Here is a 26,495-nt window from a genome sequence, read left to right as displayed (position 1 = left end):
CTTTGTTTTAACTTGTGGATGACATATTTATTTAGATTGGATGCATTTGGCATTGATACAAGGGAGTCAAGTTTCCGGCTAAGGCTTTGGATAATTTTGGACTTATGGATCTTTACTTAAGGAAAGTTGAGATGTACCTTGACTTTTCTCAAAATATTTATGTAACACTTCGAATCTGGTAACTGAAACGCTGCACGGTGCTCATGACCCCGAAGGACCACAAGCTAAACCATGATTGATATCTGTACTTGAACACTGCATAAAATACTGTAGAAATACGAAAATAAAGGCTGAAAGGCCATAAGGTTCAAAACTAAGACATGATAGCTAATAAAACATAACATCTGGATGGGGTATGAAATACCTAAAACAATTGAAATAAACTGTGTGAATATGTTAGTCTGAAAAACCTCTAACTGACTGAACTGTCTGAATAAGGAGTTGATGGGACATGTCCTCAACTAATTCCAACTAATAAATTAATTGATGAGATAATAAAGTAATGATCATGTCCTCGAAGGATAAGGACTCACTGCTAACTCTGACTGCTGAGACTTGAGTGTTACTAATGCTCTGGAGCTCGTGCTTCTGAACCTATGGTATAAACCACCATAGTGAAAATGCGTCAGTACGTTTGAATGTACTGGTATGCATGTGAGGTAGGCTGAATGCAAAAGGGTTCACATGCATGAACTATGCTAACTGACTGCATAATATAAACGTAAGAATACATGGATGACTACATAATAACTTTAACTGAGTTTGTGATAACATGATTACTAAGTCTGAGTACTGATAACATGAGATACTGATATCTATATAACTGAAATAACTAATACTGAGCGATTGTTTCTGACAGTCTAGGTTTTGGTAAAACTAGCTGAGTTCCATACTATTCTGAGTTTACTATCTCTGATAGTCTTGAATCCTGTAGAACTGTCTGAGTTCTATCACTGAGACTGAATGATTATATCTGACAGTCCTGATTCTGTACTAAAACTATGGGAAGTAGTCATCTAACTGACATACCCCAAATAACGCAATATAGTTGAGTTAGGGTCCATCTGTCAATACCACACAACTAGTAAGGACAATCTATAAGTAATCCCTCATCTAACAGGTACTCTAAGGAGAATGGTGGGAACCCACATATAACAGGTTAAGCCACCTCATCTACCCTCATATAATAGTCTATGATATCTCAACTTACGCTGGCTATGTAGTTCTAGAACACAAGGATTGTTTCTAAGAATCAAACCCTCATATAACAGGTGGGTTCCCATCCTTGGGTTCGCTCGGTGCTAATTTCTACTCCCATCTGAATAGACACTGAACATGCTTAACTGAACTGACTAGACTGAGTTAACTGAGTTCCATTGACTGACAGAATACTACTGAGATTACTAAGTTTTCCTGAGTCATGTGACTGACTGAATTCTATGGATCATGGCTTGACTGAGAGTATCTTAAAAACATAACATTGATTCTAGGCATACAACTAAATTTTTTGGGTACAAGTACCCCCAGGACTCGATAGAAGGAAACTGACAGTGCATGATTTTCTTGAAAACATGACCAACATGGACAATCCATAATATGATAAGATGGGTATTTCATGGAATACAAGTGTTAAAGCACTAGAATGGCTACACATATATCCATAATTCATTGACTAAGACATTTTATCGAATACTTAACATGCATGAACTTGTACATAAATGGGGATTTCATAGTATTATACTAGAATTGCACTTTTCCTTCACATAGGCATTTAATCAAATACATGGGAAGCATATTTTGGTTATACAATCATCAACACATCTAATAATCATTGATACATCCATCAATATGTAAATTTAAGGGTTTATCATGATTATTATGCAAATCATCACATCCGAGGGTCAATCATTGGAATATGTAATTTCAAACATGAATCAAAACCCTACAACATCATGAACATGAATTTCAATTCAATATAAATCATGAACATTCATAAATACACAAATCTTGGATTTTGAAAAGAGATTCTTGAGCTTCATGGGTGAAAGGTACCCATGAATCAACACATAAAATACCTGGGTTGTGAGTTTCTTGAAGTTATTGGACTTGAAGAACTTAAATCTCATAGTTTCTTGAAGAATATTTTGATCTTGTTTCATAGGGATTATCTTTGAGAGAAAATCCTAATTTGATGTTATAGATGGATAATGAATGTATGAGCCTTGATCTAATATTATTAGGGCTTAAACGGGTGGAAAAACACCCAAATACTCTTTTAAAAAGAATTTAAAATAACTAAATGAACTATGCAACGGTCTGTTGTTGGGTAGATGGTCCGTCGGTCCTGACCGTCGCACCTGGGCAGAATAGGGGTTCACGTCTTGCTGTGACGACTTGGGCGATGGTCTGTTGTCTTGATCAATTTCTTGTAGGAATAATATGGTCTCACTACCTTCGATGCGATGGTTTGGATGACGGTTCGTCGCTAGCTCGATGGTCCGTCGGCCTTCATCGTCGCACCTGGATAGTTTGACTACTTTCTGTAAAACGGCCATAACTTTCTACACCAATATCAGATTTGGACGAAATTGGTGTCGTTGGAAAGCTAATTCAATTTTCCACATGAAAAAAAGTGAAAATATTAAAAATTCTACCTATATAAAAATAGATTCATCTTTCAAAGTAAGTTTCTCACATACTTGGGATGATTTCAAGCTAGGTAGAAGTATGGGGTATTAGAATTTATGTATTGAATGATTTTTTGTACGTATTATTAATTTTTGTTTACGATTATGGGTCCCTCTTAGGTGATATGGAAGACATCTCCACAGATACCGAAGTCTTTTTTTGATTGTATTTAGAGTAACACCTATTCTAATTAGTTTTGCTCCTTTTAAGTATCACTAGGATAGATTGTAAATGAATAATCTAGTGTTTTCTTGAATAATTTATAGGAAGTACATATATTATGTTCTTGTATTGGACTTGGTGACTTTCTAAAGGATAGTTAGGTTATTCTTACCTTGTTATTAAATGGTAGAGGTTTATTACACTTAGAGTATAAACAGTCTTGTATTAGGTTATGAGACTAAATGTATGGCACAAACTAGTTTGGATAGTTCCCCATTATATTGTTGTTGGAATTGTTGTTTATTTCGTGTTTCCCATGTGGGGCTTATATGAATATATTTATGAACTTGAGTGATTATTTACGATTGTGTGCCTGAATGAGGGTTTATATGCATATTATTTAAGGATTTGAGAGGATATATTAATGTGATGCCCGAGTGGGGGCTTTAAAATTATGTTATTACTGATTAAATGACTATTTTTTCTAGTGGTGCCAAGTGGAAACTGAAAACATGAATTATTGATACATTAGTTGATTCTAAGATAACTTATACATATATTGAATGGATTTTGATCTTCATATTGATTAATTATGAGCATTACATCCTCATATCACACGTGCATATTCATCAGATATTGGTACCACTTAAGAATACTATTTTTAAAAGAAAATGCGACACTTTTCATGAAAACCTCCCTGAGAACACAAGTCAGAGGGGAGAGTTAAGATTGAGATTGAGATATAAGATACAATACATGGGTTTTGAACCACGTAGCTTTGAGCTCGAAGGTTGTATATAAAAAGTCATGCGATTACATCCACCATTCATTATCATCACTACACTACATCCCATTATTTACTTTGCATTATAATCCTTGGTGTGGTTTGATACTGTGTTAGTATTTACTTTTGTACTATATTAGTATGCTAGGACCTTATTTTTGATATCGTGTTTTAATATTAGTTTCACTTTATTACATTATCTTATATCATCATGTACTAATTTAGGGGTTTGATCTTATAAGACGTGGGGTATGGCTGAGGCTTAATAGGATATATGTGTAACTTTGTTGGTTGTTTGAGATATACTCGTGTACTTGTCCACTCTCTCCCTATTTTTCATCCATATTACTTGGTTGATTATAATTGATTAAGCCTTATATATCTTATTTGTGAGTCTTTTTCATAATAACTTCCCTTATAGATTGACCATGAAATAAATAGTGTTGACTCACCTAGATTGATGTGCCTACCCTAATTTTGGGTATATATGTTTATGTTGACCATTATGTTGTGTCTCCCTGATCGGTTGAAGGATGAAATCACGGGATATAGATTTTGGGGGAAAACCTTGGGTAGTTGCGATGGTGGTTCTAGACATCTCTTTGGATTAGGTTCGGTAATCGATGATTCTTACTAAGTACATGTGGTTTCTTACTCACCCTTGCTTTTCTTTTGCTTTTCCTATTTTCTTGCACCAAGTGTAAGTATTGAGCTGAGTAGCAGCTTGTATATTGGTTACTTCCAGTATTGGTATTAGGGAGATTAAGGTAGTAGCTGATGGACTTCAATTTTTCCCGGATCTCTCTCTTTATTTATATTGTGCCTAATTTCGCATTTAATATACCTTAGACTATTCAATATATATCTATATTAGAGGCTTGAACTAGTGACAATAAGACCTGGGATATATCTTGGATATTTGTGTCCTCTTTATACATGTATATTTGGGTTTATTCTCTCCTTTTCTGCTTTAATATTTTTAGAATTGTGATTTCGGGTTGGATTAGGTTTACTTGTCCAGAGGGTTTGACAGGTGACATCACGTGTTGATTTTGGGGTAGTGATGGGCTAGTTTTGTAGGACTTTTTTTTATAGGGGACAAAATAATAAAGCCACTAAAAAAAAGGGTCATTTCTATTGTTCAATACACATGATGAGCGCACATTGCTAAGCCGAAAAATGTCATCTTTTAGAGGCTTAATTTGGTGCCACATGTCAAATGACATGGCACTCCAAATCAAATGAAAGAGCCAATAGAATCATATCTCATGCCATAGCACGCCAAGCCAAATTATAGATCAATAGAAACATGCCACATGTACAAGTGACATGTCCCAACTAATCAAACGTAAACATGCCACCATCAGTCTGATCAGTCGAAAAGAGTTTGTACTTAACATAACTCTTTCGTCATACAACTATATATAGAGGTCCTTATAGTTTATAAAAATTATCAAAATTGCAACAAGAATCCCGAGGGAGATCGTGAATCAAATGCTTCTAATTTTTCTACAATCTAATAGTTCAAGCATTTAAGCATCCAAGTTCAAATACAATTCAAGATCAAAGCGAATATTCAAGATCAAGATCAAAATACCTTGAATTTATATTTGAAAATTTAAACTAGAAGATTCATAAAGATCGTAACACTCGTTTTTTCAACATAGAACCTTAAAATAACATAGATGCAATTATCCGTAATATGAGAGTGAAAATAGTAATTCGAAGGATAAGATCATACCGACTATTATAAATTACCAACTAATTTAGACACTCAAAAAAGGCTTTATAGAGAAAGGTGGACCCTCTTCTCTCTAAAAATCACCCTCGTAGGAAAGTATGACCCACCCCTATTTGCTGTACAAACCCTACCCCCTCCATTCTCACCGAAACCATCTATTAATTTAGATAGCAAAATCAAAGGAATTAAAGGAAAATCCCCAATCATATGCTAATATAGCAAGAGGGAAAATAAACCTCTCTTCTCAACATAATTTGATAGAGATGACGGTGGAACAGTCTAACCTAATGGAGTTCAAGGGGGGGTATTATCGCCCTTACCCTAGAAGATAAAATCCACCTCTATCCCCCTTGGAAGTTCTCAGCAATCATTAAAGTTGTAGGTTACAAATTGAACCATCAATTTATCAAAGGAAAAATCAATGAACTATGGAGGCCAATGGAAAATTCCTCCCTCATAGATCTGGGTCAATATTTCTTCACTGCCAAATTCATAGGAGAGAAAAATCAATGGAAAACATTGCATGATTGACTATGGTTCATTGCTGGGAAATTCCATTACGTATGATGCTGGGAACCAAATTTCATCCTAACTGAAGAAAAACTTCAATCTAAGGCAATTTAGGTTGGTCTAACCCAACTACCGATGAAATTTTATGATGCTCAAATCCTAGAGAAGGTTGGGAGGAAAATTAGTAAACTTTTGAAGTAGATATTTGTACATGATCTACTCTCAGAGACCAATATGCATTCAAATCCCTCTGGAAAGTCCAGTCAAAACCTCAATCAAAATTAGAAAACATCATTAATCAATTCTATGCGAGGGGGATAGTATCTTTTGCACAACTTGTGAAAGAGAGGGATATATCTCGAAGGGGTATGCACACTCTATAACCAACTCAACCCTACAAATCAAGAACAAGGAGGACCCTCAACCAGAACGAGAAAAAGAAAGGAAAGGTGAATGGCACACGGTACCTTTTTGAAAGAGAAAGCATCCCAAACAGGTAACATATCTGGGTAGTGTGAATCACAATGTAAAGGTCAAAACATGCAATGTTCCAGTAGGTAAGTTTGTAGATTCTGACAACCCTAAGGGCAATCCCACCTACATTAAGTTAAACACCGGTGAAATGCAAATTGAGGGAGAAGGTATTGATGGAAACTGTGACCTATCAGGTCAAAATTTGGGTCGTATTCAGGGCAAACCATATGGTCTTCCCATTAGCCCATTATAGGCTACAAATGAGGCAAACAAGAAAAGGCCCATTATACGTCACCCTACTGCCCACTCGGGTAGTGAGCAAGAATGATCTTCTTATCCCCATAGGCTAGCAGGCAAAAAATCCAAGCCCAATCTTAAAAAAAAAAATTGGAAAAGCTGCTACCCACCTCCACAACTAAGTCAACTCTGACTACAGAGGCAGTGAAGGGAAAGATCCATTACAAATCCTAATTAATTATCATTTCCCCAGGAAATATGCTTGCTCAAACCCATCAAACTTTGATAGTGGCATAAGTGACATGATGGATAGGTAATGAATCCACACTCTTCCTCCCAAATGAATCCTTAAACCTTTCACACTAAACCACCAGCACAAGATCACTTTCTAGTATCATGGCTAGAACTGGGAATAAGCAACACCTTAGTACCACTAAAAGATGAAATAGAGGGGCGACAAGTTCTCCTGAAAAATCCAAGACCAATACTACCTGGCAATGTTGACCCTAGATAACCTAAGCCAGGGTCTAGCAAACTTTGGCTAGAGTATCTGAACGACAACCATAATGAATATAGTCAGTCAAAAAATGTAGGGGAGCCTGACTAGAGAGGCCCTACACAATCTAATAGGGTAAGTATGATAGAGCATGCCCTTCATTCCACCACTAGACCCAGTATTGCTTCAGACTGGACCATCTTATATAAAAGAAATTAGGGGCTAGTCCTAGCCAAAACCTACCTACAATGAGGTTCAGGAAAGAAATAAGACATTGGAAATATTGAAAGCAAATAACACAAATATGACAGATATCCTATCATCTCTAAAAGTACAAGGGATAGAGGTCTCCACCTTGAGAGGTCCATTGAACTGAAAATTTATGGACCTAATAAGCCAAATAGAAATGGTGCCATTCTCTTTAGATATCACCAGGCTAGATCTAGACATACTAAGTCCAAGACCTATGAAAGAAAACTTCTATGCTACTAAGCCCACCCTCATATTCATAAAGAGAAAGACCATAGAGGGGGAAGGGACATCCAAACCTTTGGGCTAGGGGAAGTAAATCAAGACATCTATTTCGCCTCATTAAAACCAGATGATAATGAATTACATCATATGGAATTCTAGGGGGAAAATAACTCTGAGTTTAGGAGACACTACAAAGCTATGATCAATATCCATAGACCTAAGTTGTTGACCCTTCTATAGACTAGAATGGGAGATCATAAGGTTCTGGCTGAAGATATTGGATTCAGCAAATACCTGCAGTCTAGTGCTATTGGAAGCTCTAGGGAAATAGTGATCATGTGGAATGAGGGGGATCTTAATATCATAGAGATCCTTATATCCCAGTGTATCCATGTGTCCATCAAGCTTAGTAACTCTCTTGACCCTTGGTTTGTAAGTTTTATCTATTCTAGCACTATTTTAGAGATTAGGAAAGCCCTTTAGGAGAAGCTTGGGATTTTGGCCTAAGCCATCAACACCAACCCAAATAATGCTTGGCTGGTAGGTGGGCACCTTAATGAAATACTCAAGGCGATTGACAAATTTAGGGGAAATCCTATTAACTACAACAGAGCTAGCCTTTTCTAGCAATGTACCCATCAATGCAAGATCATTGATTTAGGTAAAAGATAGCGTTTTCTAGCAATGCACTAACCAATGCAAGCTCATTGATTTAGGGTTCAAGGGGAGTACATCTACTTCGACTAGAAAAAGGTATAGGAATAGGCATAACTTCATACTTAAAAGAATTGACAGATGATTAGATAATGATGCTTGGATCCATCTTTTTCCTAAAGCTACTATCACTTACATGCCGAGGACATATTTTGATCACTGTTCCCTAATGTTAACTATAACCAATCACCAGTACATCCAGAACCAACCATTCATGTTGGAAATAATTTGGTGTTCCCATTCGAACTTTATCAATGTGGTTAGAGACTCTTTCCTCAACAAACATAGTCTCCCTAATACCATTGCTGACTTTCAAACCAAGGTTAAACTTTGGAATAGAGACACCTTTGGTAACATTTTTCATAAAAAAATATGGATCCATTCTAAACTATCTAAGATTCAGAAATCAAACCATTACCTAGCAGCTACTTTCTCCAAAACCTTGGACAAACTCTTATCAAAGAGTTCAGTGAGATCCTTAGGAAAGAATGTGAGCTTTAGAGACTTAAATCCTAAATAAACTAGCTCAATAAAGGAGACTCCAACACCTATTTATTCCATGCTTCTACTCTAAATAGAAGGGGGACAAAAAAATTAACACCCTTAAGACTAAGGAAGACAACTGGATCTACAACAAATAGGTGATCGGTGCCTCTATCCAGGATTACTACTAGAGGTTGTACACCACTGAACACACTCAAGCTTCTTTGGTTTGTGATAGGAATCCCTCTAGTACTATTTCCATAATAGTTGAGGATCATCCTATGCTGGATGATATCCCTACCCTTATGGTAATCAGTAAAGCATTCTTCGCCTTCTACACTACAAAGGCTCCTGGAATAGATGGTATACACCATCTTATGTACTAAATGTACTGGGATAATATCTCCCAAAACCTCATCACCATTTGTATTGATACTTTCACCACTGGTCAAATGGACCCTAGAGTAAATAGCACCCATATCTGCCTCATTCCTAAGTGTGTTAATGCTATAACTCATGGGAACTTTAGACTAATTTGTCTTTGCAATAACCAATACAAGATTATCATAAAAATTATTATAAATAAAATTAAGCCTCTTCTTACCTCTATTAATGGTCAAAACTAGGGGAGCATCCTCTCTAACAAAAGATCCTCTAACAATGCTATCATTATGCAGGAGTATGTCAGTCATATAGGGAAAATGATGGTTAGTAAAGCAAGCATGCTCCTCAAGATAGACCTAGAAAAGGCTTTTGATTGGATTGAATGGTCGTTCATTAAACAAGCCCTTAAATTCTGTAACTTCCCCAAGGCATCACCAATCTTATCATGTCTCCATTTCCACCTCTACCATCTTTATTTTAGTAAATGGGGAAAGGATAACATCTTTCCAGCCCAATAGAGGAATTAATCAAACTGATCCTATACCCTCTACCTGTTCATTATCTACATGGAACTTATCTCTAGGAGAATAAACTATGAGTGGACTGTCACGACCCAAGAATACCCTCTAGTCATAACATAGTGCTTAGAACCACAAGTGATCCAAAGCTAACCCATGAACTGGCATGCTACTTGAGAAACTAATTTAGAATAAATAAAATAGTTAAATTTGTTGTGAGGAAACATAATCATGACAAAATTTGGATAAATAAAATACTGATAAATTTTATAATCTAATAGAACTAAAGAGAGAAATAGAATTTACATTTCATGACTCTAACTGACTATCTATAAAGCCTCTACTATACTGACTATAGATAGCTGGGATATGCCTCAAACTACCACTAATAAATACACATGAATAATAAAAATGAGATACATAAACTACAACTGATCGGAGTCCGAAAAATAGGAGAACTCATCACCTGTCGGCTGGAAGATACAACTGTCTGATTATGATGTATAGGCTACAACTAGTACCTACATTATGAGACAATGTAGCACATACACATATATATGGATCAGTACTTTGGAATATACTGATTAAGCAGGGGTGAATGTAATAAGTAAAATTGCATAGATACATAATCTTAAAACATGCATTCTAAGTGCTAGTAGACTTACCAAGAGACTGAGATAAACTGAAAGTTGAAGTATCTTAAAATGTGAGTAACAAACATAATTTGATAAGTTGGTGAATCACTACACGTAGTTTCTTAAAATCTTTACTCTTGTAGAATAATTATAACTGAAGTTGTGAATCAGTAAAAACATGAATATTATATATACATCTTATGTAAAGTTGAACATATTAAACTAAATTGAGGATCATGTATGGATACTAGGTCCGAAAACTATTGGATGAAAACTGAAACAAAATCATGCACATCTGAACTTAAATATAAACTGACATTACTCGAGGATCTGAACATAAAACTATACTGAGCATGAATACATGCATATGTAATATCTGACAATTCAAGACCAAACACAAATATGTTTCAGAGATAATTTTCTATTTGAAAGACTAAAAGTTGTATAACTGAGTAACTGAAAGTTTGTACACTTGGTGAAGCAAACCTTAACTGAAATACACTGAATACTGCACTGAGAATACAGGAGGTATCATGTAACTAACATATCCCAATCTGAGCTAATCGGGATCCAACCTGTAACCCTAGTTGGAAGGGTGTCAGTACTGTGCCACGGGTACTAACACATAGCTGATGATATGGATCTAAATGGTTGATGTCCCGAAGGACTAGGGAGTTAGTACTAACTAGTGGTGACCCCTATGAGAGTGTCAGTCCAAAACTGGAGCGTCATATTTCATAATCCTACACTGGCAACATAGTTTAGGAACTTAGGGATCGCTTCTAAGGACACAGTCCTAACTGGCGGGTCAGCCCCCATCACTAGGTTTTCTTGGTGCTAAATCCTAATCCTAACTGAACTAACACTGGTACTAACTAATTCATGACTAATAACTGATAAGCTTAGGTCATGGTATTCTGAAAATAAGAGTGCACATGGATTCTGAGGTAACTATAAACATATAAACTGATAATTCTCAACATAATCATAGTTTTATAAATTGGACATTAAAACCATGGTCTGACTGACTTTTTACTTGAAAATGGAAATCATGTAAAACACATAGATATCGGGTGTTCATAACCCGCCAGCACATAATAATTATAAAGAAAATGCAATATCAAACATGAAATAGTATAGTATGTAATCATGGTTCAATGATCCCAAAACATAGACATTTCATCAAACATGTGAGAATCATGAACTTGGCAATGTAAATGTTTTGAAACATGCAAAACAACATGGTTATGTGGCTAAGATTGTAACTTGATAATATAACATGAAATTCCATTGAATATAACATGGGAGATACAGTCTTAAAGCATAAGATAACCTAACTTATCATGGAATCATTCTTGGACATGAATAGAGTCAAACAACTAAGGAAAACACATGAATTTAATCCATATTGAACATACAAAACTACATAATAGGAGAGAAATCCATTCATTGGTTGAAAAGAGGGTTTTTGGGCTCTATGGGTAAGAAGAGACCCATGGATGAACTCCAAGATTCCTTACTAGATGACGTTTTGAAGATTACTTGAGGATTTCTTGAACTTGAAGCTTGAATTCCTTATGTTATTGAGAGGAGAAACTTGAACATTTTTCCTAGTGAAAGGGGAGGTTTTTGTTTACGTTATTTGATTTGAAGAAGATGGGAAAATAATGCCTTTTTGGGTGCTTTAATTTGTACTTTGGACATTTGGGATTGAGGGGAAAAGACCAAAGTTCCCCTTGAACCTTAAGAAATTGAAAAAGCATGGGAATAGAACAGGCGTCGCGCCCTTATCCTGGGGGAGGAGCCCCCGCAACATCCGTCTTATCCCAGGGGAATAACCTAGGAGGCGTGGGTATATCGCCTGCGCTTCCTGCCTCTCACGAAAAAGATCATAACTTTTTGCTCGGGTATCTGATTATGGAGAAATTTGTCTCATTGGAAAGATGACTCTATTATCATTTGACTGGTCTTGAGATGAAAAAATCCACATATTTAAAAAGTTATACACGTTCAAAGTTGACCCTTGTAGAAGCTAATACAAAGATTTGGCCGAATCAAAGGCTCTTAGCTCAACTTTGCTCTAAGTGATTCCTACGAAGATTTTTCACGTCAAAAGAATTATTAACACTAGTATAATGTTCATGACACATGTATTCAAATATAAATCATGGGATTAGAGTTTACACACATAGAAATGACGGTTCAAAGTTTAGCCCAAAAATGCGGGGTGCTACATTATCTCCCCCTTGGAATCATTCATCCTCAAATGATGGATAGGAACTTGTTAAAGTCTTATAAGTATATAATGATGCACACATTATATGTCTGGTAATAAAGGATATAGTTGAGTTGAAACGTTATAACTTTATCATGAAACTGATTTCTAAGGTGACTTGTATAAGGGGTATTACAATGTCTGAGGTGGAATACTTGGAAAAATGAGATCATGCACTAAACACTTATGAATTGAGTCACGACTAAATAGATGAACTTAAACCATGACACATAAACTGAACTGAATTCGTAACTTGTGTGGACATGAATGAATTACCTCATGGACTAGCCATATTCATGAAACTACAGACAGTAAAACTAGACGAAAAGATGGAAAACCATAGGAACTTACTTGTCTGACTGCTAACTGAAGTGTTGGCTATACGGACTGAATTATACTGAAAGCTTATATTTAACAGGAGTATTTCTTCAACACACTTTGCCAGAAGTTCTAATAACATTATTGAGAAAAAAATTCTTAGGCATGATCTGAATAAGATATCTGAGTAAGGTATGTTAACATAGCTATAACTTCGTAACATCGAACATAGGCCTATGAAGCATAAGCTAGGATAAAATTGCTATGCCTTAGACAATGCAACTGCTACTTTCAAGCTTAGACATACTCCTCAAATACTCCTTCAACTATAAGTTCCTCTTTAATACTGCACTTCACTTACGGCTACTTATAATCCTCACATAGGCACTGAAAACTCTATCTACTAAAGTCTGAGCAAAACTGAATTCTCTCACTATGTTCAAGACTACTAGAATCTACAAAGCGCACACATAACACTACAATACTAGACTGAACCATGAATTCAATACCACGTGCATTTTTCACAACTTCTCATCTCAAGAATAATTCTTATTACCCCTTCAATAACTAAATTCAACCTCTTACAAGTAATTCACTAGCGCACAATGCATTCTTCCACATATACCAACATGATATTCCAACCTATCATTATAACCACATATGAACTTCTAAACAAATACCTATAAAAGCATCTTTCTCATATTCTCTAAACCTCTATTATTAACAACTTTCATGCACTACCCCAAGAAAACACACACACGAAATCTTAACTAACAAGGACATATGTCAAAATTTCTACCTCAATCATCTGCTAACTTTATAGCCTTCGATAAAATAAGCATATACTACAATCTTTTTTTAACAAGGAATATTTACTCATCACCACTATCATTTCATAAGGAAATGTCATTGAAAAGTTAGATCGTGAGATCCTGAAGCATAGAAGGATACTGTACATAACTTGACACTTAACTGAGGCCTGAAGAATAGAGTACAAACAACATGAATTCATCAAAGAGTAAATTGAGGAAATAAATAACATAATCTGAATTTAAGTGATCATTAAGAGTGTAATATGAGTACCTAGAACTGAACATATTGTAGAGAATGAGTACATGAGTCATGATCTGCATGACCTGAGTTCGGAGTTCATAAAATAATGTAATGTGATTCGTACTGCTGAGAACTAGAACTCCAAATACTAGGATTTGGAAGAGCACACGATTCTGTATGACGTGTATGAACATAAAATATGATCATGGAGCTAACATGTAAGGCTTGAGAATATCTCATGATGACTAAAGTACAAATATTGAAATAAGATTAGGTCGAGTATCCTCCTCCCTAGCGTTGTTTAACAACACACTGATATCATTACTAGAGTCTGATAGCCTAACTTGGTTACTTGTTCTATCATATGCCCCTTAGCTAAAAGCTATCATTCTGAGTTTGTGGACCCCATTGATAAACTCTAAACTATACTGCAACCATTATACTATGGAGCCCGAGATATAATAATATACGTAAACACTAAGCCCACCTTAAAAGACTACACCTGATAGTGTAAGGCCCCCTACTAGTACTTTCTTTTGATATATAATTCTTAGCTTTCTATAGCCCCAACAATCATCATATAACAACTTAAACACTAACTAACTTAGAATTTTTAGGAGTATCACCATATTATGAGTTTGCACCATCTAGAATTTTAAACTCTTCTTTCTATTTGCCTAATCATCAAAGATTAAACTTTGATTCTAACATGTAACATGGATATTCATAAACTCTTAATGAACCATACTACTTCCATCATAGCTTACTAGTATCACATCTTTAAAATGATATATTCCCCTAAACCATGAGAATTACTATTACACTTAAACATACCCTATATCAACAACATATAATTTCAAATCAACATACTTAAATCCTTGCATGCACTATTTAAAGCCTACCGGTTCACCTTTCATACAGCTAGCCCCATGGATATATAATCTGGTAAATTCAGATAACACTATCCCCACTTTACTACTGCTAAAATTTTGGGTCAATCCTTTTAACTCTAGATCATATGCTATCATAGGACTCTGAGAAGGGAGCACACCTGAACTTGTCTTAGTGCACGATTTTCATAAACATGAATAAAATCTTTCAAACTTTAGAACATAAAAGCACTGATGGGATACTTTCGAGCCTACATGTAATCCCATAACTGTCTATGGGAACTATCTGAGAAAACTCTATCTGTAAGGATTTAATCTTGAATATTTTTGTTGCCTCAAGAATAAGACAGAACTGGCATGAATGGATTAACATAAAACTTAGAGAACACTTCTATTGAATTATATGATACATGAAACAGTGGAAACATTTCTTAAATACCTTATAGCCTCTCAAAGAAAAGTACAGATGTCTCCATACCATTCTACAAAACACTACTTGACACGACTTAATAGACACCCTAGGACACTTAAACTCTATGCTCTGATACCAAGTTTGTCATGACCCAAGACTACCCCCTAGTCGTAACATGATGTTTAGAACCATAAGTTATCCTAAGCTAACCCATGAAATGACATGATACTTGAGTAACTGATTTAGAATAAATAAAATAGCTAAATTTTCTACGCAGAAATCTAATCATGGCATAATCTATATAAATAAAATACTGATAAAGTTTACAATTTGATAAAACTGAAGAGAGAACTAGAATTTACATTTTATGACTCTGATTGACTATCTATGAAGCCTCTACTATACTGACTATAGATATCTAGGACATGCCTCCAACTACCACTAATCAGTACACATGAATAATCAAAATGAGGTACATGAACTATAACTGACTCGAGTACCCAAAATAGGAGAACTCATCACATGCTGACTAGAAGCTGCAACTATCTAATTATGATGTGTACACTACAACTGGTACCTATATTATAAGATAATATTGTACGTAGACATATATAGGGATCAGTACTTTGGAATATACTGAGTAAGCGGGGGTGAATTAAATAAGTAAAACTACATAGATACATAATCTTAAAATATTCATGCTAAGTGCTAGTAGACTTACCAAGAGACTGAGATAAACTGAAAGCAGAAGTATCTTAAAGCATGAGTAACAAAAATAATTTGATAAGCTGGTGAATAACTAGACTTAGTTTCTTAAAATTTTTAATTTTGTATAATAAGTAGAACTGAAGGTGGGAAGCAGTAAAAACATGAATATTATATGTACATCTTATGCAAAGCTGAACAAGTTGTAAAACCAAACTGAGGATCATGTATTTAAACTAGGTCCGAAAACTATTTAATGAAAACTGACACAAAATCATGCACATTTGAATTGAAATATAAATCGATATAACACAAGGATCTGAACATACAACTATACTGAGCATGAATATGTAATTTCTGAGAATGAAAGATCAAGCATAAATATATTTCTGAGATAATCTATAATCTAAAAGACTGAAAGTTATATAATAGAATAACTGAAAGTCTATGCACTTGTTCAAGTAAACCTGAACTGAAATACACTGAATACTGTACTAAGAATATGGGAGGTATTATGTAACTGACAAGCCCCAATTTGAGCTAATCGAGGTATAACCTGTAACTTTAGTTGGAAGGGTATCAGTACCATACCACAAGTACTAACACATGGATGACAATATGGATCCATAAAGATGATATCCCAAAGGACTAGGGAGTCAGTCCTAACTGGCGGGTGACTACTAAGAGAGTGTTAGTCCTAAACTAGTCGGTGATATCTCATAATCCTATACTAGCAACATAGTTATGGAACTTAGGGACTATTTCTAAGGACCTAGTCCTAACTAACGAGCAAGCCCCTTTCCCTAGGTTTTCTCGATGCTAAATCCTATTCCCAATTAGACTTATACTAGTACTAACAGGTGCATGCACTGATAACTAATAACTAATATGCTCAGGTCATGGTGTTCTGAAAATAAGAGTACACACTGATTCTGAGGTATTTATAAACAAACAAATTGATAATTCTCAACATTATCATAGTGTTACAAATATGACATTAAAACTATGATATGAATAACTTGTTACTTAAAATTGGAAATCATGTTAAATACATAGGCATCGGGTATTTATAACCCACCAGTACTGAATGATTATAAAGAAAATATAATATCAAACTTGAAATACTGTAGTATGTAATCATGGTTCAAAGATCCCATAACATAGACATTTCATCAAATATATAAGAATCACGAACTTAGCCATGGGAATGTCTTAAAACATGGGAAAATAACATGGTTACGTGGCTAAGATCATAACTTAATAATATAACATGAAATTCACTTAAATATAACATGGGAGATGAAAGCTTAAAGCATAACCTAACTTTTCATGGAATCATTCTAGGACATGAATAGAGCTAAACTACTAAGGAAAACATATGAATTTAATCCATCTTGAACATACCAAACTCCATAATAAGAAAAAAATCCATTCTTTGGTTGAAAAGAGGATTTTTGGGCTCAATGAGTAAAAAAGAACCCATGGATGAACTCTCACATACGTCATTAGATGACTTCTTGAAGATTACTTGAGGATTTCTTAAACTTGTAGCTTGAATTCCTTGTTAAGAGGACAAACTTGAACTTTTTTTCTTAGGGAAAGTGGAGGGTTTTGTTTACGTGTGTTGATTTTAAGAAGATAGGCAAATAATACTATTTTGGGTGCGTTAATTCGTGCCTTGGATGTTTGGGATTGAGGGGAAAGGACTAAAGTGCCCTTTGACCCCTAAGAAGTTAAAACAATATGGGAATAGACCGAGCGTTGCACCCCTTATCCCAAGGGAGTATCCCTCGCAACGCGTACCTTATCATGGGGGAATAACCCTGGCAGCGTAGGCATAACGCCTGCCCTTACTGCCTCTTATGAAAAAGGCCATAACTTTTCGCTCGGGTATTGGATTATGGTGAAATTTATATCATTGAAAAGATGAATAAATTATATATCATTTAGTGGATCTGGAGCTGAAAAATTCCACATATATAATTGTAATACCCTGTATTTCTCTAACTTAAATTAACCCTCAGTGCAAGGGTTATCCTTTATATTTTTTGTAAAATACTTAGGGTTTTTCAGTTTTGAGCTTACTAATGCATAGGAAATTCAGTCAGCTTTCCAATGATATAAGATTCACGCAAATTTGATACCCGGGTGAGGAGTTAGAGCCATTTTAGTAAAATAGTGTGCCAACTGGCACTTCAGCACGTCGCGGAGGCAAGCCAATTGGCAATTGTCAAAATTTAGTGCTTCATCACGATCATGGCATGTCATGCCAAACATCAATGTAAGAATTGTCCTTTTTTAGTGTTCTAACGCGTTACCACCGCATCACGAGGAGTCCCAAATTCCCAGCGAGTGAGGCACTATAATTTCACCGCATCGCGCCAAACCTCCAGTTCACAATTGTCGAATTCTAGTGACACGATGCAATAGAGTCGTGTCACGCCAAGGGTTAAAATTAGGAATTTTTAGTTAATTCTAAGTTTTAGATTCCAAAGTCTTTAGGGTCTTTTTTCCTCATTCCAGTCAGCCTAAATACGGGATTAAACCCCCTAATAGCCTAATATCTCATTAATTACTCACTTATCTCAATAAAAAAACACTCTCTCTCAATTATCAAACCTTAGATCTCAAGAAATCATGAACAAATCTAAAGAAACTTACTAAGAACTCCAAGAACTCATCAATTCAGGTATGTTAGGTGTTCATTCGTGGGTTCCTTTCACCCATAAAACCCAATAACCTCTTTTCAAATTTACAAGTTATAGATTTATGATTTAAATTCTTGAAATTGATTGAATGCATATCTATGATGTTAATTTGGTTTTCAATCCATGATTAAGATAAGATTCATGAAAAATAAAATAGTATTTATGGGGAATTATATGAATTGGAAAGTTTAGGTATTTTAGTTGCAATACTTATATGTTATCCGTGATTATGTGCATAAAGTTGTGCTCCCCAAGTGTTTGATAGAAGGTCCATGTGAATTAAATGATGCAATCATGACATGCTAGTATATGTACAAGCTTATGCCCTACAAGTGTTTGATAAAATATCTCTATGAATGAATTATGGACAAGTAATTATTGTTATATATTTTAAGATTATGCTATGCTTTATTTTCATGCTATTGAGTCCTGGGTATTGAATATCCGACAATCTAGCTATTTACCTTTATAGAATAGTATCAGTCATGTCACAATTAATAGAATTCAGTTAGCTACAGAACTCAGTAGAACTCAGTTAGTTATAGAACGTAAGAAAACTTAGTAAACTCAGTATCCATTCAGTATACTCAGTTCAATTTCTTTCAGTTGAGAGTAGGATTCACTACCGAGTGAACCCAAGGATGGGAGCTCACCTACCAGTAGAGGGTGTGATCCGTAGAAGCAATCCTTGTATTCCAAAACTACGTAGCCAACATAGGTTGAGACATTAACCTACTAGTTGAGGGTTGATGAGGTGTTTTAACCTTCCACTTGAGGGTTTCACCATTCTCATTAGAATACCTTCCAGATGAGGGTAACTCTTCAGTGTCTTTACCTATGGCACGGTACAGATACCTTTCCATCTAGGGTTATAGGTTGGACCCCAAGTCTATTCAGAAAAAAGGCATATCGGTTAGATGATTACTTTTTACAGTCTCAGTTTCAGTCTCAGGATAGAACTCAGTTCAGTTCTATAGAATTAGGACTGTCAGATACAGTCAACCAGTTTCAGTAACTTAGTTATCAGTAATCTCAGATATCAGTTACTTAGTTATCAGAATTCAGAACTCAGCTTCAGTAAAAGCTCAGTTATAATATATACGCATATGCACAGTATTGCATACTTAATATTTACAACAGTTCAGTTATCTATGTACTTTCACATTCAGTTACTCTATATCATTCAGTCAGTTATTATTCATGCATATGAACTCTTGCATTCAGTCTTACCTCATCTAGCATATCAGTACATTCCACGTACTGATGCATACTCTTTCTTTGCACTACAATGTCTTATATCATAGGTTTGAACACCCAGGTTCCTAATCACGTATAGTCATATCTAGTTATTAGCAACAGTTTTAGTAGTGACTCCTCATCTATCGAGTGCATACTTTTATTTTAGTATTTTAGTTTATTAGTAGTTCAGTAGTCAGAGTTAGTTGGGGGTTTGTACCATCAACTCCACCTTCAGACAGTTTAGTAGAGGCTTTTTAGACTAGACTTATAAATATTATTCAGTTTTACAGATTATTATTACAGTTGATATTCTTTATCAATATTTTAGATTTTGAACCTTATAGCATTTTAGCCTATTTTCTATATTTATTATAGTATTATTATTCAGTACTCACAACAGATATCAGTCATGGGTTAGCTTGTGGCCCTTTGAGATCATAAGCACCGTGTAGCGTCTGGGGTATAGACTCAGGGCATTACAATAATAAGTTATATACGTTAAAATTTGACCCTCGTAGAAGTGAATACAAGGATTTGGCCAAATCAAAGGCTCTTCGCTCAACTTTGCTCTAAGTGATTCCTACGAATGTTTTTCACCTCAAAAGCATTCTTAACACTAGGATAATAATCATAAAACATGTATTTAAATATAAATAATGGGATTAGATTTTACACACGTAAGAAAGATGTTTCAAAGTCTAGCCCAAAAATGGATGGTGTTACATGGACATCCTCAGCTGGAACCCCATATCCATAAGTAGGAGAGGACCCAAACATTTACACCTGCTCTTTGATGATGACCTCACCTTGTTTGTTCAGGCTGATAAAAAAATTGCAACATTACTAAGATTACCCTAAATTATTTTGTCCAGTACTCTGGCTAGTAGATCAACAATGTCAAATCTAAAGTGATCTTCTCTAGAAATTGTAGTAGTACTCTTAAGCAGGATTTGGTTTCAATTCTTGGAATCCATGCTAAAGAATCCCTTGGGAGATACCTGGGATTCCCCATCCTGCATAAAAAAGCCACTGGCACTGATTTCCAATTCATAGAGGGCAACCTAAACACTAAGCTAGATGGTTGGAAAACTAATTTTCTGAATATTGCTAGCAAAACAACCTAATTCAAAAGCTCTTTAAATGACACTCCAAATTATGTCATGCAATATATCATCCTCCCTAGTAAGATTCTTAAGCTTATTGATAAAGTTTAGAGGAACTTCATCTGGGTACTACTTATAGGAGGAAGAAAATACACCTTATTGGCTGGGATACTGTTACGAAAAGCAAGGATAAGGAGGTCTAGGAATCTAAAAGGCCAAGACTAAAAATAAAACAATTCACTGTAGTTTGTCCTGGAGACTTTAGAACTAGCCTAACACTCTATGGAGTAATGTCCTTAGAGATAAATATAAGGGAAATAACTTTGCCTCTAGCCCTCATTCCTCTACCACTTGGAAAAATATCTACAAGGCTTAGAAAAGTTGTAAAGAGGCTTCCCAGTGGTTTGTCCATAATGGGAAACAAATTGACTTTTGGAAGGACAACTGGATTCCGAATTCCCCCTCTCTTGATACTTTCATCCAAGGCCCCCTCCAAAACCTACTATCAAGCTCTTTAACATTTGGTCCAACATTAATTTAGATTTCAAGTACACTTTTTTTTATCTGCCCCAGGAGGTCAAAGACATCATCACGTCATCTTTTTATCCCAATACCAAGATCACTAAAGATACTCTAATATGGAAGCTAACTAGGGATGGCAATGGGGAGGTATGGGTGCACGGCGGTGCAAGTTTTTAGCTATGCGGGGTGGTGCAAGTTTTAAGTTATGTGGTGCGGTGCGGTTGCGGGGCGGGTTAAAGTAAGTTTTTTTTAAATGGTGTGGTGCGGTGCAGGTTGTGGGTATATGCGGGTTTAAGTTAAAAAAAGCTAAAAATTATTATTATTCTCGTGAATATACCTAAAATTATATGTATTCTTTACTTAAAATTTTATGATACTTAAAGCGACATGTATAACACTACAAATAAATAATTTTATAAATTTTTTTAATATCTCTATTCATTTTAATAAAAATATGATATTTGAGCATTACTTGTACATGTGATACTTTTTGACAATTTCTTAGTGAAAAGTGATATAATAGAAATTAGTTATTATTTCCTAGTTGTAGATTTGAAAATATTATATTTTTTAATGGAGTTACAAATTTTTCAAAAAAAATAAAAATAAAACATAGGGTGGTGTGGTGCGGTGCTGTGCAGATATGCACCAGTATGAGTATGGGGTGGGTTTATGTGGGTTTAAAGGTGATGCAGCGTGGTGCGGTGCAGTTTTAAAACTTGCGGGTTTAGAAAAAACCCACACCGCAACCACACAGCACCACACCATTACCATCTCTAAAGCTAACTGGAAAGGAAATGTTCTCTTGTAAGAGAATATTTCAATACCTCAAAAAGAACATAACAAATCTAGGAATATCCAATATAGAAACTATAGGAGGATCTGGAAGCTTAACACTTTACCCAAAATCAAATTCTTTCTCTGGACTTGGTACCAAAATAAGCTCCCCACTAACTACATTCTCTACCAAAGGGGCATAAACATTAATGCAATTTGCAAATACTGTACCAGTACTATTAAGGACATTTATCAAATCTTCTATGAATGCCCCTTGTAAAAGACTTCTAGTACACTACTATCAGCAGATAAAGTGGCTATCACTCCCTAACCATTTTTGAGCTAAACCTTACTATCTGGGACACTACATGGGCAAATCTGATAGGTAAAAACTTTGATAACCGCACTACCTAGGATTTTATCCTCCCATTATACATGTGGACTATCTGGAGAAACATGAACCATAAGTCCATCAATAATGGTACTATAAAGCCTAGTTTTATACAAGCTAATTCTAAAGCAATTGAATTACAACACCTGGCAACTCTTTAATCCCCTAGGGTTAGACCCAAAGATATCACTGTTATGTGGGAATATCAACCCAACGACAGATTCAAACTCAACATTGATGGCTCTTGTTTGGGTAATCCTAAAAAGGGTGGGATAGGAAAGGTTGTTAGAGATCATGAATGAAGATGAATTATGGGCTTCGATAAGAGATTTCCAGTAGCTACTAAAAACCAAATGGAGCTACTTGCCCTTGTTGAGGGGATACAAATGGTATCAGAAAGGTCCCAAGTACCCGTAGATATCAATGTAGATTCAAACAATGTTATCATCATGCTCAGAGAAGATAACCTACACTATAATGCAATTATCTATAAATGTAGGTTGCTAATCATTGGCATGTCCACAAATCTAGAACTGCTCTAGGAAACAAAATATGGTAGCGGATACACTAGCTATGGAAGGTGCAAAATTGAAGATTTTTAATCAGAAAAACTATTTTGTAGTTTCTTCAATGTGTGATGCAAAGGTTGCTTGGGCAAACATTCTAGGAACTAGTTTCACTAGACGACAACTTGTTGTAATACTTTGTAGGGCCTTAGCCCAAACTCCATTTTTGTTGATTCGGGGTAATCAGGCACTCCTTATTACTCTGCTTTCTTCAATGTAATTTCAGTCCACCAAATATGTATGTGTGTGTGTGTGTATGTGTATAAATTAAAGTAAATTATTTTAAAAAAAAACTATCCCAAGTATCGAGTACCAGATAACCAAAAAATCTACCCTCATAAGAATATTAAAGAAAGAAAAGAAGATATAGTGGTGTGGGGAATAAATGTTATTTTACAAAAGCTAAAAGGTGATACTATGTTATCAATCAAAAGAAAATGAGTTGAAGATTTGAGGTACTTGAATTTTTTTTCTTGAGTATCGCAAGAAAAATGTATTCGTTATACAGGAACTCCTTTTTAAAAATTAAAGTATTGGTTAATCCTATCTTCTAATCTAAGTTTAGATAAACAAATGTAGCTCTAATCTATTAGTATGTGTAAACAGAAAGCAATCTCTTTAGTGTGCTCTATTGTCTTTTGTACAAAAGCAATCTCTTTAGCGTGCTCTATTGTATTTTCTAAGTAAAAGTTACAAAGTTTTTTGAGTTGTTATAATTAGTTGTATAATATTTTTTTTTCATCTCAAATAGAGTTAGCCTATTTGTGAATTTCAAATTTTCTTAAGTCTAAAAAATATTTTGAAGCTCAAGAGAATAAGATATTTTGTGTTCATGTCACAATTCTCTCATCATCAACATTAACTCATTCAAAACATTACTATGAAACATTTATGATAGAAAACATAAGGATCATATAAATTCGAAATATTACTTTGTATATTAGGGAAACCACCAATCACTATACCTTTTCTATCTATGGGTTCAAATAAAAAATATATCACCAGGGTGCAAAACCATGGACGTATGTATTGCTGAATATACAAAAATATTAATTATGTATATGATAATCACAAATAAATGAAATTCGACATATGTTTGAATAATTTTGACAGTACATGATGTACCAGTAGTACAACCAACTCTTAATATAATTATATATTATATATAGGCATGAGTGAAGCACACAGGTGACGATGTGTGCATCCTCATAGGGGTATTTTCGACATTCAATTGTTTGTGTTCTTTAGAAAGGTTGTAAGTTAATGCTTTATAGATGTACTATATTTAACTAGATAAAAAAAATACTCAACAATTACATAAAGACCTTTCTATTATTCATGCTTAGTTGAACTTTATGGGCCCAAGTTACTTTGTTATGTCGACTAGGTTTCTTTTCATATATTTGAAATGAGGCCTCTTTTCATTTATACTTGTAATAATAATAGAAAAAATTATAAAAGAAAATATAACTAGAAAAGTTACATTAAAAAATATAATGCACTCTGTTTTACATTATTAAATATGACCCAATTGTATAGGTCCAAAATACTTGTTTACAATCTGTGGCCCAAATTCATTTAATGCACTTTACCCTTTTTTCAAATATTTTTATTTTCTCTTATTTGCCATTTTTTTCTTTCCAAATTCTCCAACTAATTTCTTTCTTCCACCATTGATGTTTTTTACAAATATTTCTTTGAATTTTGCATTTTAATTCTACTCTAAGGTATATTTCTCGGTTTATTTGATTTTGTGTTGCGATTTTAATTTTATTTTTGTGATTTAGTTTACTCTATTTTTATATATTTTTTTTAACTTCTTTTGGGGTTCCCTGCAATAGTTGTGTTTGCATGCTTGTTTGCACTCTTTTTCGATGTGCTCAACTAGTAATATATTATGTGATGGTGTGATTGTCATCATTTTAAAATTTTTTTTGGAGATTTGCTGTCTTATTGTTCCTTTTTGAATTGATTGTGTGCTTATGTTTGATACGCCAACTTTTTTTATTTTTTTTGTTTTATTTGATTCAAACATTATTTCTTACTGTTTTAGGATTTTTTTCTTGTTTTAAAATTTGTTGTTTATGATTTGTCTATCTTCATTTGTTTTTTTTTGAGTTAGTGATTGATGAAAAAGTGGTATAATTTTGTTCTTAAATTTTTATTATTGTTGATTTATTTTTGACAGGCTAATTGATTGACAATGACTAACTCTACAAGATAGTCTTATAAAAAAATTGTTGGATGATCAAAGAATTAACTTCTGCTTCTGTTGTTGTATCATATCAACAATGTGATGATGATAATTTTAAGTCTCCTGTTTCTCATTGTAAAAGTGTTCAAGCAGTTTTGAAATGTGTGAATCATGTGAAATCTAAAGAGCATGAAAAAAGTTCTAACGAATTGAAGTCCATGCATAAAAAGGGAAAAAGCCCTATATTAAAAAAAATAAAACTTGTTGATGAAGACGTCGATGAGCATCTCTTGTTAAATAGAGAAAGGTTATAGTATGCTTTGATGGTAGATAGAGCTTATGGTATAACAAAAGAAGAAAGGTTGTTGCCTTGATTTAAATTCAATGCGAGGATATCTACCTTGCTTGCAGGTAATTACTTTAGTATCATATTTTATTTTTTATAGAGTTCTTTTAAATAAACTATTTTTACATATTTTATTGAAGGTTGGTAACTTTTATATACAACTAGCAATATATTTTCACTGTCATATTGGATGTCATACCATGAATGGTATAGTTACTATTCTTACAGATGCATTTAGTGCATCCTAACTTGAGTTGTTTTGGACATTTTTTGAATATGCCTTTAATTAAGACTAAAAATAAATTTACAAATGTTTTGATGTTGAGGAGGCAGTTCCTGGAGCCGAAAGAGAATTGTAAATTAAAATAAATAGCACTATTTTGAGTTTTGATCTTTATGAATTTATTATCTGAAGTCGAAAGAGAGTTGTACATTAATATAAATAGCACTATTTTGAGATTTGGGCTTGATGAATTTATTGTAAGATGGATTTGAAATGTATTGGTGATGATAATACTCTATATGAGAAGACTGCAGAGAATAGATACATTAAAAATACCTTCCAAACGATGCAAAGGTTGAATTAATGCCTCAAGAGTTGTTTAATTAGTTTAACAAGAATTTGTGTGAGTCAGATAATGATGCATTTAAGATGGCTTTGCTAATCTTTGTTCTCCACTTTTTGTTTTACATTAT

The sequence above is a fragment of the Capsicum annuum genome, chromosome 9 (genome assembly GCF_002878395.1).
Source record: "Capsicum annuum cultivar UCD-10X-F1 chromosome 9, UCD10Xv1.1, whole genome shotgun sequence".
In the NCBI taxonomy this organism is placed as follows: domain Eukaryota; kingdom Viridiplantae; phylum Streptophyta; class Magnoliopsida; order Solanales; family Solanaceae; genus Capsicum; species Capsicum annuum.
The sequence above is the reverse complement of the archived record's forward strand: the minus strand, read 5'-3'. Positions refer to the sequence as shown.